We start from the raw sequence: 14,082 nt of genomic DNA on the forward strand, positions 1-14,082 counted from the left end.
AGAAAGTTTATTTTGGTAACTAACTTCTCTGTTAATAATTATTTTAAAGTATACAACATTTTGGGCTTCCCCAGTGGCGCAGTGGTTGAGAGTCCACCTGCCGACGCAGGGGACACTGGTTCGTGCCCCAGTCCTGGAAGATCCCACATGCTGCACGGAGCGGCTAGGCCGGTGAGCCATGGCCGCTGAGCCTGCACGTCCGGAGCCTGTGCTCTGCGACGAGAGAGGCCACAGCAGTGAGAGGCACGTGTACCGCAAAAAAAAAAAAAAAAAAAAAAATGTATACAACATTTTATTTGTACTTCAGTACCTTGATTTTTTCAAAGTTGCAGTTGACTGCAGTCTTGTTTCCTGCTCAAGTCAAGCTTGAAACAACTGATGTTTGAGAAATCTTCCCTGAGTTTCATTTTCTGTCCTTGCATTGTCTAGAAGGGTGAAACTTGTTGAATTAGATTACATCACTGGAAAAACACAGCTTCTGCAGACTTTTAACTTCCTGGTATTATATTACTGGTTTTTCAAGTATGAGAAGTTCTTTGAGTGAAATTTATATTCTGCAGAAACATAGTGTCTATTCTGTTACTTCATATTCCCTAGTTTGCAGCACCCTTAAAAAATGTAATTGAATTAGAATTAGTGTTAGGAAAGGGCAGGTCTCTCCAGCCGAACTAGCATATTACTTTTTTTTAATTTTTCACACAAGGACTGTGTAACTCTTACTATTTTTCTGCTCTACTTTTCAGGAAGCTCCTAAATTAGGCCTTACTGAAATTAAATTTCTTCTACATAAGTTTTGATTTCTCTCCCTTTCTAAATTGCCTTCGAAAATGTCTTTTTCTTTATACTTTAATGTTGAAAGCTGCCCTGAATTCTTTTCAGAAGCCTGAAGAAAGTATACAGTTAATATTTAATAAATTTTAAAAATCAGTTCACAAGACAAATCCATGTTTTTGATTGTACAGAAACTATAAATACTGTCAAGATGTGATCAGTTTCCCATTAGCAGAGCTTATTATGCACTCTGAATTTTTGGGTGGTAATGCATTCAAAAATGTAACATTGTCAAGTTTCTGTACCCAAGTATTCAATGACTTGGGTCATGTTTCTTAACCTTTTATTGTCCCTTCTCCCTCTCTGAAAGGAAACGTTTAAGACATTTCTTTCCTATGAATTTCCCATGAATTTTAATCCCACCAATATATATTATATACTTCTTTACGTAATGTCCATATACCTGTGCTTTATATGTAAAAAGAGTAGGATGTGTTCCACTAACCAGTTTTCATCTCCTTGAGGATGATGTCACTCCTGATGAGAATGCATGGATTAGGATCATCCAGTTAGGCAATGAACTTCATTGGGTTTACAGTTGGGTTTGTAACTTTTTTCCCATCAGGCTGATATACATTCATTAGATAATGAAGGTCAAGTTTTCAAGACCGGTTTTGTTGGGTAATTTCCTGGCCCAATTACCAATAAAATGTTTCCATATGATAGAACATTTGGTTTGATTTCCCTTGGGTGTGGTTTTCTCCATTTTTGTCAAAGACTGGCTAATAGCTGTTTGGCTAATACATTGAGTTTGTCTGATGTTTTTCGCATGAATAGACTGGGGTTGTGGGTTTGGGGAAGCATACTGCAGAGTTGAAGTTCCTGCCTCATCACTTTGTGTCAGGGGTTACCAACATGACTTAACCACTGGTGATGTTAACCTTGATCACTTGGTTTGAGGTTGTGTTTGCCAGGTGTCTCCACCACAAGTGTGATTTTCACTTTGCATCCTTTCTTATTTGGAAGTGTTTCACCAAGTCCAGCCCTCGCTCAAGGTAGAGTGGGATTAAGCTCCACTTCCTGGAACGGGGAGTATCTGTATATATTATTTGCAATTCTTCCATAAGGAAAGTTTGTTCCTTCCCCCACATTTGTTTATTCATTCATTTGTATCAGTATGGATTCATGTATATTTATACTGTGGGTTATAATCCAATATTACATTATTTTGTTACTCAGATTGTTTCAGCTTTGGCCGCTGGGAGCTCTTCAGGTTGGTGTCTATTATGTCCCTTTGACATGCCCCCATCCTTTTGTGTTTTGTGCACGTTGTTTCTGTTCCGGGCTTCCCTGGTGGCTCAGTGGTTGAGAGTCTGCCTGCCAGTGCAGGGGACACGGGTTCGAGCCCTGGTCCTGGAAGATCCCACATGCTGCGGAGCAACTGGGCCTGTGCGCCACAACTACTGAGCCTGCGCTACAGAGCCTGCAGGCCACAACTACTGAGCCTGTGCTCTAGAGCCTGAGAGCCACAACTACTGAGACCGCATGCCACAACTGCTGAGGCCCACGCACCTAGAGCCCGTACTCCACGAGAGAGGCCACCGCAATGAGAAGCCCACACGCCACAACAAAGAGTGGCCTCTGCTTGCTGCAGCTGGAGAAAGCCAGCACGCAGCAACGAAGACCCAACACAGCCAAAAATAAATAAATTAACATTAAAAAAAGTCCCCCACTATTATTGTGTTACTGTTGATTTCCGCTTTTATAGCTGTTAGCAGTTGCCTTACATATTGAGGTGCTCCTATTTTGGGTGCATATATATTTATAGTTATTATATCTTCTTCTTGGGTTGATCCCTTGATCATTGTGTAGCATCCTTCCTTGTCTCTTGTAACATTCTTTATTTTAAAGTCTATTTTATCTGATATGAGTATTGGTACTCCAGCTTTCTTTTGATTTCCATTTGCCTGGAATATCTTTTTCCATCCCCTCACTTTCAGTCTGTAACTGTTCCTAGGTCTGAAGTGGGTCTCTAGTAGGCAGCATATATATGGGTCTTGTTTTTGTATGCATTCAGCGAGCCTGTGTCTTTTGGTTGGAGCATTTAATCCATTCATGTTCAAGGTAATTATTGATATGTATGTTCCTATTACCATTTTCTTAATGGGTATGGGTTTGTTTTTGTAGGTCGTTTTCTTTTGTGTTTCCCACTTAGAGAAGTTTCTTTAGCATTTGTTGTAGAGCTGGTTTGGTGGTGCTGAATTCTCTTTGCTTTTGCTTGTATGTAAAGCTTTTGATTTCTCCGTTGAATGTGAATGAGCTCCTTGCCAGGTAGAGTAATCTTGGTTGTAGGTTCTTCCCTTTCATCACTTTAAATATATCGTGCCACTCCCTTCTGGCTTGTAGAGTTTCTGCTGAGAAATCAGCTGTTAACCTTATGGGACTTCCCTTGTATGTTACGTGTCATTTTTCCCTTGTTGTTTTCAGTAATGTTTCTTTGTCTTTAATTTTTTGTCAATTTGAGTACTGTGTGTCTTGGCGTGTTTGTCCTTGGGTTTATCCTGCCTGGGATTCTCTGCGCTTCCTGGACTTGGGTGGCTATTTCCTTTCCCATGTTAGGGAAGTTTTCGTCCATCATCTCTTCAAATATTTCCTTGGGTCCTTTCTCTCTCTCTTCTCCTTCTGGGACCCCTATAATGTGAATGGTGTTGCATTTAATGTTGTCCCAGAGGTCTCTTAGGCTGTCATCATTTCTTTTCATTCTTTTTTTCTTTATTCTGTTCCACAGCAGGTGAATTCTACCGTTCTGTCTTCCAGATCACCTATCCGTTCTTCTGACTCAGTTACTCTGCTGTTGATTCCTTCTAGTGTATTTTTCATTTCAGTTATTGTATTGTTCATCTCTGTTTGTTCTTTAATTCTTCTAGGTGTTTTTTCTTTAATTCGTGTAGGGCTTTGTTAAACCTTTCTTGCATCTTCTCGATCTTTGCCTCCATTCTTTTTCCAAGGTCCTGGGTCATCTTCACTGTCATTTTCCTGAATTCTTTTTCTGGAAGGTTGCCTATCTGCACTTCATTTAGTTGTTTTTCTGGGGTTTTATTTTGTTCCTTCATCTGGTACAAAGCACTCTCTGCCTTTTCATTTTGTCTGTCTTTCTGTGAATAGGGTTTTCCTTCCCCACGCTGCAGAATTGTAGTTCTCCTTGCTTCTGCTGTCTGCCCTCTGGTGGCTGAGGCTACCTAAGGGGCTTCTGCAGGCTTCCTGATGGGAGGGACAGGTGGTGGGTAGAGCTGGGTGTTGCTCTGGTGGGCAGGGCTCAGTCAAACTTTAATCTGCTTATCTGCTGATGGGTGGGGTTGCATTCCCTCCCTGCTGGTTGTTTGGCCTTAGGCGACCTAGCACTGGAGCCTACCTGGCTCTTTGGTGGGGCTAATGGCGGACTCTGGAAGGGCTCCCACCGAGGAGTACTTCCCAGAACTTCTTCCACCAGCGTCCTTGTCCCCACGGTGAGGCACAGCCACCTCCCCTCCTGCCTCTGCAGGAGACGCTCCAACACTAGCAGGCAGGTCTGGTTCAGTCTCCTATGGGGTCACTGCTCCTTCCCCTGGGTCCCAGTGCTCACACTACTTTGTGTGTGCCCTGCAAGAGTGGAGTCTCTGTTTCCCCCAGTCCTGTCAAATTCCTGCAATCAAATCCTGCTAGCCTTCAAAGTCTGATTCTTCAGGAATTCTTCCTCCCGTTGCCGGACCCCCAGGTTGTGAAGCCTGACATTGGGCTCAGAACCTTCACTCTAGTGGGTGGACTTTGTGGTATAAGTGTTCTCCAGTTTGTGAGTCACCAGCCCAGCAATTATGGTATTTGATTTTATTGTGATTGCGCCCCTCGTCATTGCAGCTTCTCCTTTGTCTTTGGATGTGGGGTATCTTTTTTGGTGAGTTCTAGTGTCTTCCGGTTGATGATTGTTCAGCAGTTAGTTGTGGTTCCGGTGCTCTCGCAAGAGGGAGTGATGCACATCCTGTACTCCGCCATCTTGAACCAATCTCTGAAATTAATTTCATTTAACCCTTTTTACTTGAGTTTGGATGGTGGAGGCTCTGATGGTAGTATAAAACCCCAAATTGGAGACAGTTGAAAACTGTACGTTTCAAACTTAGTAGGAATAGGTTTGTAGCTATTATATTTGCAGCCATTACAGTTTATACTGCCTTGACGAGCAGTGAGTTATGGGCAGCAGTTCATACACACATGTGCAAATTCATGTGTATATATACTTCCAAACCAAGAGAAAATTCTTCTCTATATGAGTTTTTCTTATTGGTATGGACTAATATTTGGGGATTTCTAAGGTTTCCAGGGATTTCGGGAGCAGGGCCTCAGGGAATGTGAAAGGTTTCCTGAGCTTTTTACTTGACTCCAGTACATGATTAGAACACTCCAAAATCTGTACTTTGAAAACATTGATAATTCTATGTCTCTGTGTATAATTTCCCATCAGTACTGTATAGTTTTGAGCCGGCTTTATAACACAGCTGTATGTTGCCTTATGATGTTTATTACTAACTGCTTTCGTTTCATTATTTTTCATTATTTTTCATGTGTCACAGGTAAAGTTTTTACGAGTAAGCCCAGATTGAGTTTAGCCAGTGATTGATAAGCTGGCCAGCAGAATGTTCTGGATGTGGTCGAGGCACATTGTAAGTTGAAGACATGATCATTAGTAGGAAATGTACCCATTCTCCACCAGAATAGGCCTGAAGTGTTGTGTGTTTTTTTTTTTTTCTTTAGTCTTTCCATGTCTTCTTTTCTGGATACAGGTACAGAATGAGCACATGTTGTTGGTGTACACCAGGTGGTATTTCCACCATTGACTTCCTGCAACGCTATGCATCCAAGACCCACTCCAGTGAATTTCAAACAGCTGATGAAGACCTCTGCTACTGCTTAGAATGTGTGGCGGAATACCACAAAGCAAGGGATGAATTGCCATTCTTACATAAGGTACTTTACATTAATTGGGCAGTATTTTTCAGAGCTTGATAACTAGGAAGAGAATAAATTTAAACTCTGTTGGAAGCATTCAGGGAACTGAAAACGTGATTTAAACTGTGAATGCTAATATACGTGTAGTATGTAACTCATAGCCTGGTAGATAGTAGGTGCTGAATAAATGCTTATTGATTGATGGAATTGAATTGAAATCTAAAGCAGAATTTTATAATCCTCCACTTTTAGACATTTTGATGTGAAAGAGTTTCATGAAATGAAGTGACGTATGGGTTTTTTTTGGGTTCATGTTTTAATGTCGTTGTGTTTGACTTTCTTAACAGCCAGGTATCTGAATGGCTTGGGTTATTCTTTTATTGGCTAATAGTTCTTTTTTTCCCCTCTTTTCATTTTTTAATGTTAAGTGCTATAAATCAATAAAGACAAACATTTTTTTCATTCACAGGAACCAAAGTGAAACATATAATTTTAAATATGTGGCTTTGAATATTGGTTTATTATATTTATCTGGTGAGAAATGGAATACAGACCATAGAGTTACCTATAATAATATAGAAGAGAGGAGGGGGATGATAAGTTATGAACCTTTTGAGGAAAACTTTACGTTTACAAAGTTGCCTAGCGATGAAGCTAACCAATGCCTTTATGCTAAAGCTGATGTTTCAAGGTAATTACCTATGGCTGGAACGTAGGAGGGAAGTCAGAGAAGGCCCAGCTTGTGTAAAGAAGCTCCAACTTCTCATTTCCTTTTCAATAGAGTATAGTTGACAGTGCTGTTGATAACAAAACTCTGCAAGAGCAATGTTGTAAACATCTCATGCTCTATGTACTCATGTTCATGTATCATAAAAGCCACTTTTATGTTCAGTGACTGTTTTCTTTAAATCTAATATAAGAGGTTGAGTCGTTTTTTTTTTTTTTTTTTTTTTTTTTTTTTTTGGTACGCAGGCCTCTCACTGTTGTGGCCTCTCCCGTTGCTGAGCATAGGCTCCGGACGCGCAGGCTCAGCAGCCACGGCTCACGGGCCCTGCAGCTTTGCGGCATGTGGCATCTTCCCGGACTGGGGCACGAACCCGTTTCCCCTGCATCGGCAAGCAGACTCTCAACTGCTGTGCCACCAGGGAAACCCTGGTACTTCTTTAAACTTCTGAATTTTTATGCTTAGGAAAAGGCTTTCTAGAAGGATCGTCATATCCAGTATATTTTGTTGCTAATAAGATATAAAGCACACTGCCCGTTTTTCTTTTCCTGTAGGTTTTATGGGAATTAGAAACCTCACGTCTCATAAATCACTTTGAAAAGGCCATGAAGGGAGAAATTGGAGACGATGACGAGTTATATATAGTAGACAACAATGGAGAGGCACAGCTGTTTGACCTTACTGGCCAAGACTTTGAAAATAAGCTTCGAGTTGCTCTTCTTGAAATACTGAAATATCCTTATTTGCTTTTACATGAGCGTGTTAGTGAGTATCTTGGGTGTTTCACAGTTGTATCATTTTTATATTTTAAGAATTGTAAGAATTTGGGTTTATCTATATTGAAAATCTGTTTCTTAAACATATACTTAGGATACATTTTTTTCCAAACGTTTTATTTTGAGCATTTCCAAACCTAGAAAAGTGAATTACACAGTGAATACCATATACACACCACATAGATTGTACAGCTGCTGATATCTTGCTGTATTTGCTTTATCACATATTTATTCTTCTATCCATTCAATTAATTTTCATTCTTGGAATTTGTCTGTAGCAGGGTTTTTCATACTTGGAACTGTTGACATTTTGGACTGGATAAATCTTGGTGCGTGAGGGACATGCTGTTTATTGTAGGATGTTTAGCAGCATCCCTGGCCTCTCTCCACTAGATGCTGGTAGTGACTTGCTCTCCCCATTACCCTAGTTGTGACAAGCAAAATTGTCTCCAGATATTGCCAAACGTCCCTTGGGAGTTGGGGGTCAGGGCCAGTGGGGGACAAAATCGCCAGGTTGAGAACCACTGGTCTGTAGTAGTTTTCAGTAATCACAATGGCATAGCATATTATGTCTGCCTAGATTTTGGCCATTTATATTTGCATTTCTTAATATGAATCTCTTGAAGACATTTTCCTGATCTGTCAAATCTAACGAAATAACAGTACCTTTAAGGCACCCACTACTGTATCTAGTCCACATTCAGATTTTCCCAGTAGTTGCAAAATGTGTTTTTAGGATGATTTATTTAAATTAGAGTCCAATCAGGGACTGTGCATTTGGTTCCATTTGGTTCCATATTTCTTACATCTCTTTTAATCCAGAATAGTTTACTTTTACGTATGTGTGCACAGGTATAGATATAGTTAGATAAATAGATAGATGGATAGATAGATAGATAGATTTTTTTTGTCATAACTTTGACTTGCTGAGACCAGATGGTTGCCCTAAAGAATAATGTGCTTCCTGGACTTTTCTGATTTCTTCCTTGTCATGTTATTTGACTTGTTTCTCTATCCTCTGTATTTTCAGTAAATTGAAAAGTATATCTAAAGATTTATTAGATAAATCAGTTCTTTCTAAATAAATTTAAAATAACTAGATTTTTAAATTCGAACAAGTCATTTTTCAAACATTTATTAAAGAGTACCATATCCAGAAAACTATATAAGCTTGATTTTTCATAAACTAAGCATACTTGTGTAGCTGGCACCCAGGTCAGAAACAAATCATCATCAACACACCAGAAGCTCTCCTCTTACTTTTCCAGTCATTGTCCCTCCTTCCCAAAGCTAACCACTGTCACTACAATATTCTTTGAGGCTTGACAAAATAAAGTTGATTCATCTGATATGGTAAACGTATGAGTCTATTCAGTATACTTTTGAAAGAGTGATGAAGAAATTTCCATGAAGCAACAGGGATTAAGATAGTGCTGGTACAGATAGACTCATGGAGCAGTGTAGAGACTCCAGAAGTAAACCGAATATATTTGGGGAATTTACTCTTTGCTGATGATAGCATTTCAAACCAGTGGAGAAAATGGATTACTCAGTAACTGAGAGTAGGACAAAATAGCCATTTGTGGGGCAAAGCTGATTTTATCCCTGTGGTACAAGATAAAGTCCTCATGGATCAAAATGTAAAATGCTAATAGAATTGGACCTATAGCCATACTTCTAAGAAGGTGCTCTCTGGAGATAATTATGCCCAGTGTGAAAAAAGATGTTTGTACTAGGAAAGTCAGAGCAATTCATAGGCACACACTATGATCAACCTACCGGTCTTTCAGCAGCTAAATATCATTCCTACATTTACAGCATTTTTATGCCTCAGTTTTAAAAAAAAAAGGAGCAACTTTTCATTTACTTACAGAGCAACTGAAGGAGCCAAATTTAGGGAATCTTGATACGTTGATAAGATTTATGTCTTATGTTTACTGCCTTATTTTTTCTATTTAGATGAATTATGCGTTGAAGCACTTTGCCGGATGGAACAAGCTAACTGCTCCTTTCAGGTTTTTGACAAACATCCAGGGATCTATTTGTTTTTGGTCCATCCCAATGAAATGGTGAGTGTGAGTGTTAGGCAGTGGAAGAGGGGATATTTTATTTTTGCACCTATATTACAGATAACTATAATAGAGGTTTTTGATGTGTACTTTGTTTAAAATATTTGCCAAAGTTATTCTCTTGTTGTTGTAACATTACTGTAGTTCAGGAGGGGGTGCTGGGGGGCTCAAAGAAGAGGGTTAAAAGAGTAGGGAAACAGTTCTGACAGGTGATGCTTCAGTTTAAAAGACAAATGAGGGAATAATCTGAACTTTCAGTGTGTTGACCTGAACTAACGAAGAAGGAGAGTTCTCTCTTGCTTTTCTTGCTTGCCTGCCCCGCTCCAAGCACATGGAAATACCAGTTAAAACACTTGAAATAATTATTTTGCTAATAGATGAGATTTTTAACAGGTGATGGGGTAGAGGGGAGAACAAGGAGATTCAGTTCTTAGGTGCCAAACAGGAAGAGGAACATGAGAATCAGAACAGTAGGTAGACAGAAGCAGAGAGCAACACCAGAGGCTTGGAACCTGACTTTGAGCTGGTTGCTCGAGTTTGAGGACTTAACATCATGTGGCGAGGCAGCGTGTGCAGTAGGACCTGTGCACATTGGCCTCTAGAACTGAGTTACAACGTTAAGACAATAGCCACGAAGGGTTGCTCTGCCAATAGAAGGATAGTAAAGAGGCTTTTTTTTTAAGTGGCGAAGAAAGAACACGGTAATGGGGTTTCCAGTCAGACTGTTGGTGAATTTCTGTCTCCTTTGTGCCAAACCCAAACAATGATAGAAAAGAATTCAAAAAGTGGAATTCTAAAAGGTATAGTCCCACTTTTTAAAGGGTAAATGTTTCTTTGGACCAGTAATGGAACAGAAATACAAAGTGATACATGGTGGAAACCTGTATGTCGGCCTGGGTGGCTGTAGGTAGCAGGGGACTGAGTTTGTGCATGATAATAAGAATTACAAGTCTACTCCAGGCAAGGGTAGAACCAGAGTCGAGGCCTGTGCTTAAAATAAGGGTGGGGCTTTCCTGCCTGTGAAAGAAGACTGACAGAAAGTACAGCCAGCTGCTCTCCGGGACTGGCTTTCTTAAAGCTGCAAAGCAGTAGAGGAAGCAGGTCCAGCTGAGCAACCAGGACCTGGGCCAAGCACTTGCAGACTGGGTGACTGGGTCTGCAGGGCCAGGAATGACTGTATTCTTCATTATATATGTGTTTTTGTAGGTGAGGAAACTGAGTCAGGAGACTTAACCACAGTTACACAGGCTAGTATGGTGACTGGGATTTGTATATAGGCAGCCTGATCCAGAGCCCTAATGCTTTTTTTAAAGTTTTTATTTGAAAATACTTTAAAATTTTCAGAAAATTCTCAAAAATAAAAAAAAAGTAGAAAACACCTGTATATTCTTTAGCTGTATTCACCAATTACTAATGTTTCACTCCATTTGTTCTATCATTTGCTTTCAGTTAACTACAAAGCTGTTTGTTTTCTGACCATTTGAGAGTAGGTTGCATGTATCATAGCCTTTTGCCCCTAAATACTTCAGTGTATATTTCCTAAGAATAAGTATATTCTCACAATATTATAAACTTCAGTGACTTTAACATTGACACAGTAAGGTCTGTTTTCCAGTTGTGTCGTGTGATCCAGTGTACTTTGTAGCATTTTCCCCCTGTACTCCAGTATCCAGACCAGGATCAGGATTTACATGTAGTTGTGTTACTTTAGTCTCTCTTAATCTGTAACATTTCCGCAGCCTATCTTTGTCTTTTATGACAATTACATTTCTGAAGAATAGTCATTTCTGCCTCCCTCCCATTTACAAAAAATAGAATGCTTTTCATTTTGGGTTTGTCTGATGCTTGCACATGGTTAGGCTTCGGTTATACGTTCCAACTGGAATACTACATAAGTGAAGGATGCTATGTCCTTCTCAGGCTGTCAGATATACGGCATGCCATATCATCCGGCCTCTCATGGTGATGTTAATTTTGATCATCTAGTTGAGGTGTTGTCCAGTTTCTTCACTGTACAATGTCTATTTCTTAAGTACTCTAAGATCACATAAATACCTTACTCCTCACCAAAATGTTCTCCTAAATTTAGCATTACCTGATGGTTCTTCCCTGAGCCAGTTTTTCTAAGATTGCAAAATAGTTTCAACCCCAGCACTTTACACGTTTACCAGTCAGCACTTGACATTGATTATACTATAATCAAGAGCCATTTTCCCTGCTCTTCATTTATTCATCTGTTTATCATAAGTTATAGACTCATTGATTCCTTTGTATTTTTTTTCGATAGCTTAAAATCCATTACTTAATTATGTTGGCATAGAGCCCATTCTTTTGTCCACTAGTTCTATGTTTTGCAAACTTTTCTGCCCATAACCTAAGTAAAAATATTCTTCATCGAGTTCACACACATATAGACATACGTGACCTAAACATTTCACAAAACAGTACTTACTGTTACTATGAAGGACGCCCACTGAATTTTTTTTTAAATTTTATTTAGTTTTTAAGGTTGGTTGTGATCACTAAATTCAGTTTGTAGTGCAGAATAAATTTAAAATCACTTCCCTATGCTATATCGCCATGTAGAGGTGACCTTTGATTTCTTCTGAGGTTTCTCTTTTCATTTTTCCTTTTTTAACTTTCTATTATGGAACATTACAAACATACAAAAATAGATTGGTGTAGTGAACCCCCACATATCCATCACTGTGCTTCATCTGTTATCAATATGTGGTCAATATTCTACTCCTGTTTAGTTACCACAAATCTTAGACATCAGAGCATTTCATCCATAAAATACTTTAGTTCGTGTATCAAAAAGGTAAGTGCTCTTTTAAAAGAACAATTACATCGACACACTTATAATAATAATAATATATTTCTAGTCAGTATTTGAGTGGAAGTTACTCTCTCAAAAATGCTTTATCAGGGTTAGATCAAATCAGGATCAAGTAAGGTTCACATGTCGCATTCCAGTTGACCCTTGAGCAACAGGGGTTTGAACTGCATGGGTCCTCTTATACACAGATTCTTTTTAATAGCATGTAGTATAGTACTACACAGTTCGAGGTTAGTTGAATCCATGATGCAGAACCAGGATATGGAGGGCTGCCAACTATGTTATATTCGAATTATATTAGTGTATTCAACTATGCAGAGGGTAGGTGCCCCTAACCCTTGTGTGTTGTTCAAAGTTCAATTGTAATTAGTATCTTCCGTCTTTTTTTTTTTCTGTCATCATGGACCTTTTGGTTTATTTCCTTTAAATGTCTGAAAATCATGTATTTTTCCTAAAGTACTTTATTCTATATGATAGTTTTTTTCTTCCAGTTTTATTGAGGTATAATTGACATACAGCACTGTATAAGTTTAAGATATACGGTGCAATGATTTTTTTAAAGTATTTGATGTATCTTGTGTCCTCTGTAATCTGTAGAGAATCTTATTTTAACTGTATTCTTTCTGTAGACAATTGTGTGTTAAATGAAGTAATGAATGTGTTACACTTTTAGGTTTCACGTTGGGCTATCCTGACAGCAAGAAACTTGGGGAAAGTGAACAGAGATGATTATTATGACTTACAGGAGGTTTTGACTTGCCTTTTTAAAGTTATTGAGTTGGGGCTTTTCGAAAGTCCAGACATTGATACTTCTTCTGTCCTTGAGAAGGGTAAACTGATTCTTCTGCCTTCACACATGTATGATACTGCCAACTACAAAAACTATTGGTTAGGTGAGTATTTTTCCTACACACATATAATTAGTATTTTCCAATATTTCTTACGATTATCCTGCAAGGGAAGGGATCTCTTCTGGTAATCTGATCAAAATTGCTAAATAAAGGATTTCATAGTTCACAATTCTTGTTCTGTCATTAAATTGACTATTACAACATCTTGTCTTTAAACATTTCTTATCCTAGAAATCATCTGTGTAAGAGGTACATTTTCAAGTATGGCAAATAGATCTTTTATTTAAGGCAGTATTAGATGTTACCGTATTAGCACAGCAGCTGAACTTAATAGGGTTTTGATCTCTTGAAACAGAGGTTTAATACCTCTTTTCCCATCTGTAAAATATTTCCTGGGAGAAAGCGATACTAACTTTGGTTTTCATCAAGTTGTATATTGACTTAAAGTAGTTCTGTCCTACTTCATTGATTCAGAGTCTTACAGTCATGTGTATATTTGGCAGTGACTGGTACTTGAAATATAGTGATCTTAAAATTTAAGGGGTCTTTGATATTATGAGATGCAAATTGTGTGGTAGTCATTTTGGAAATGGTTTTCTAACCAGGTTCGTGCCATTTTCCCTTTTTATTCAATCTAAAGTTCTGTTCTTAGGAGGAGGAGTTGTATATGAATATCTCAGACTTCAATGTCTGAGGCACTGGATACTGTTTGGTTTCATCTTACTGCCTTGTTATTCTTTTTGCCAACTAAACTGGAGAAGACATTAGAACAGTTTTATTTAATCAATTCAAGAAAATTATACGTGATCTTACAGGTATCTGCATGTTGCTGACCATTCTTGAGGAGCAAACCATGGATTCACTGTTGTTGGGCTCAAACAAACAGAATGATTTTATGCAATCAATACTTCACGCCATGGAGAGGCAATCAGATGGTAATAAACTTTATTTGCTGACTATTGTGATGATGGTGCACTTTGAAAATACTAGTGTCACGGTAAGAACTTGGGTGTATGATGTGGAGGAAAGAAAGAATGACCGTTTTATGGTTTTGGTCACAGAGTCAGAATTT

The 14,082-nt window shown here is 38.8% G+C and overlaps 1 pseudogene across 1 annotated transcript in view; it reads left to right on the forward strand.

Moving 5' to 3' along the window:
* The first annotated feature begins 5,383 nt into the window (after positions 1 to 5,383).
* LOC308609627 (putative helicase senataxin) overlaps positions 5,384 to 14,082 on the forward strand; it is a 61,755-nt pseudogene continuing 53,056 nt past the window's right edge. Inside the window, exons 1-5 of the transcript in view lie at positions 5,384 to 5,769; positions 7,030 to 7,240; positions 9,211 to 9,320; positions 12,833 to 13,052; positions 13,826 to 13,945. The product of the transcript in view is annotated as a putative helicase senataxin (transcript). The remainder of the gene's footprint in view (positions 5,770 to 7,029; positions 7,241 to 9,210; positions 9,321 to 12,832; positions 13,053 to 13,825; positions 13,946 to 14,082) is intronic.

This window comes from Mesoplodon bidens (assembly GCF_964165515.1).
Source record: "Mesoplodon bidens genome assembly, chromosome: Y".
In the NCBI taxonomy this organism is placed as follows: domain Eukaryota; kingdom Metazoa; phylum Chordata; class Mammalia; order Artiodactyla; family Ziphiidae; genus Mesoplodon; species Mesoplodon bidens.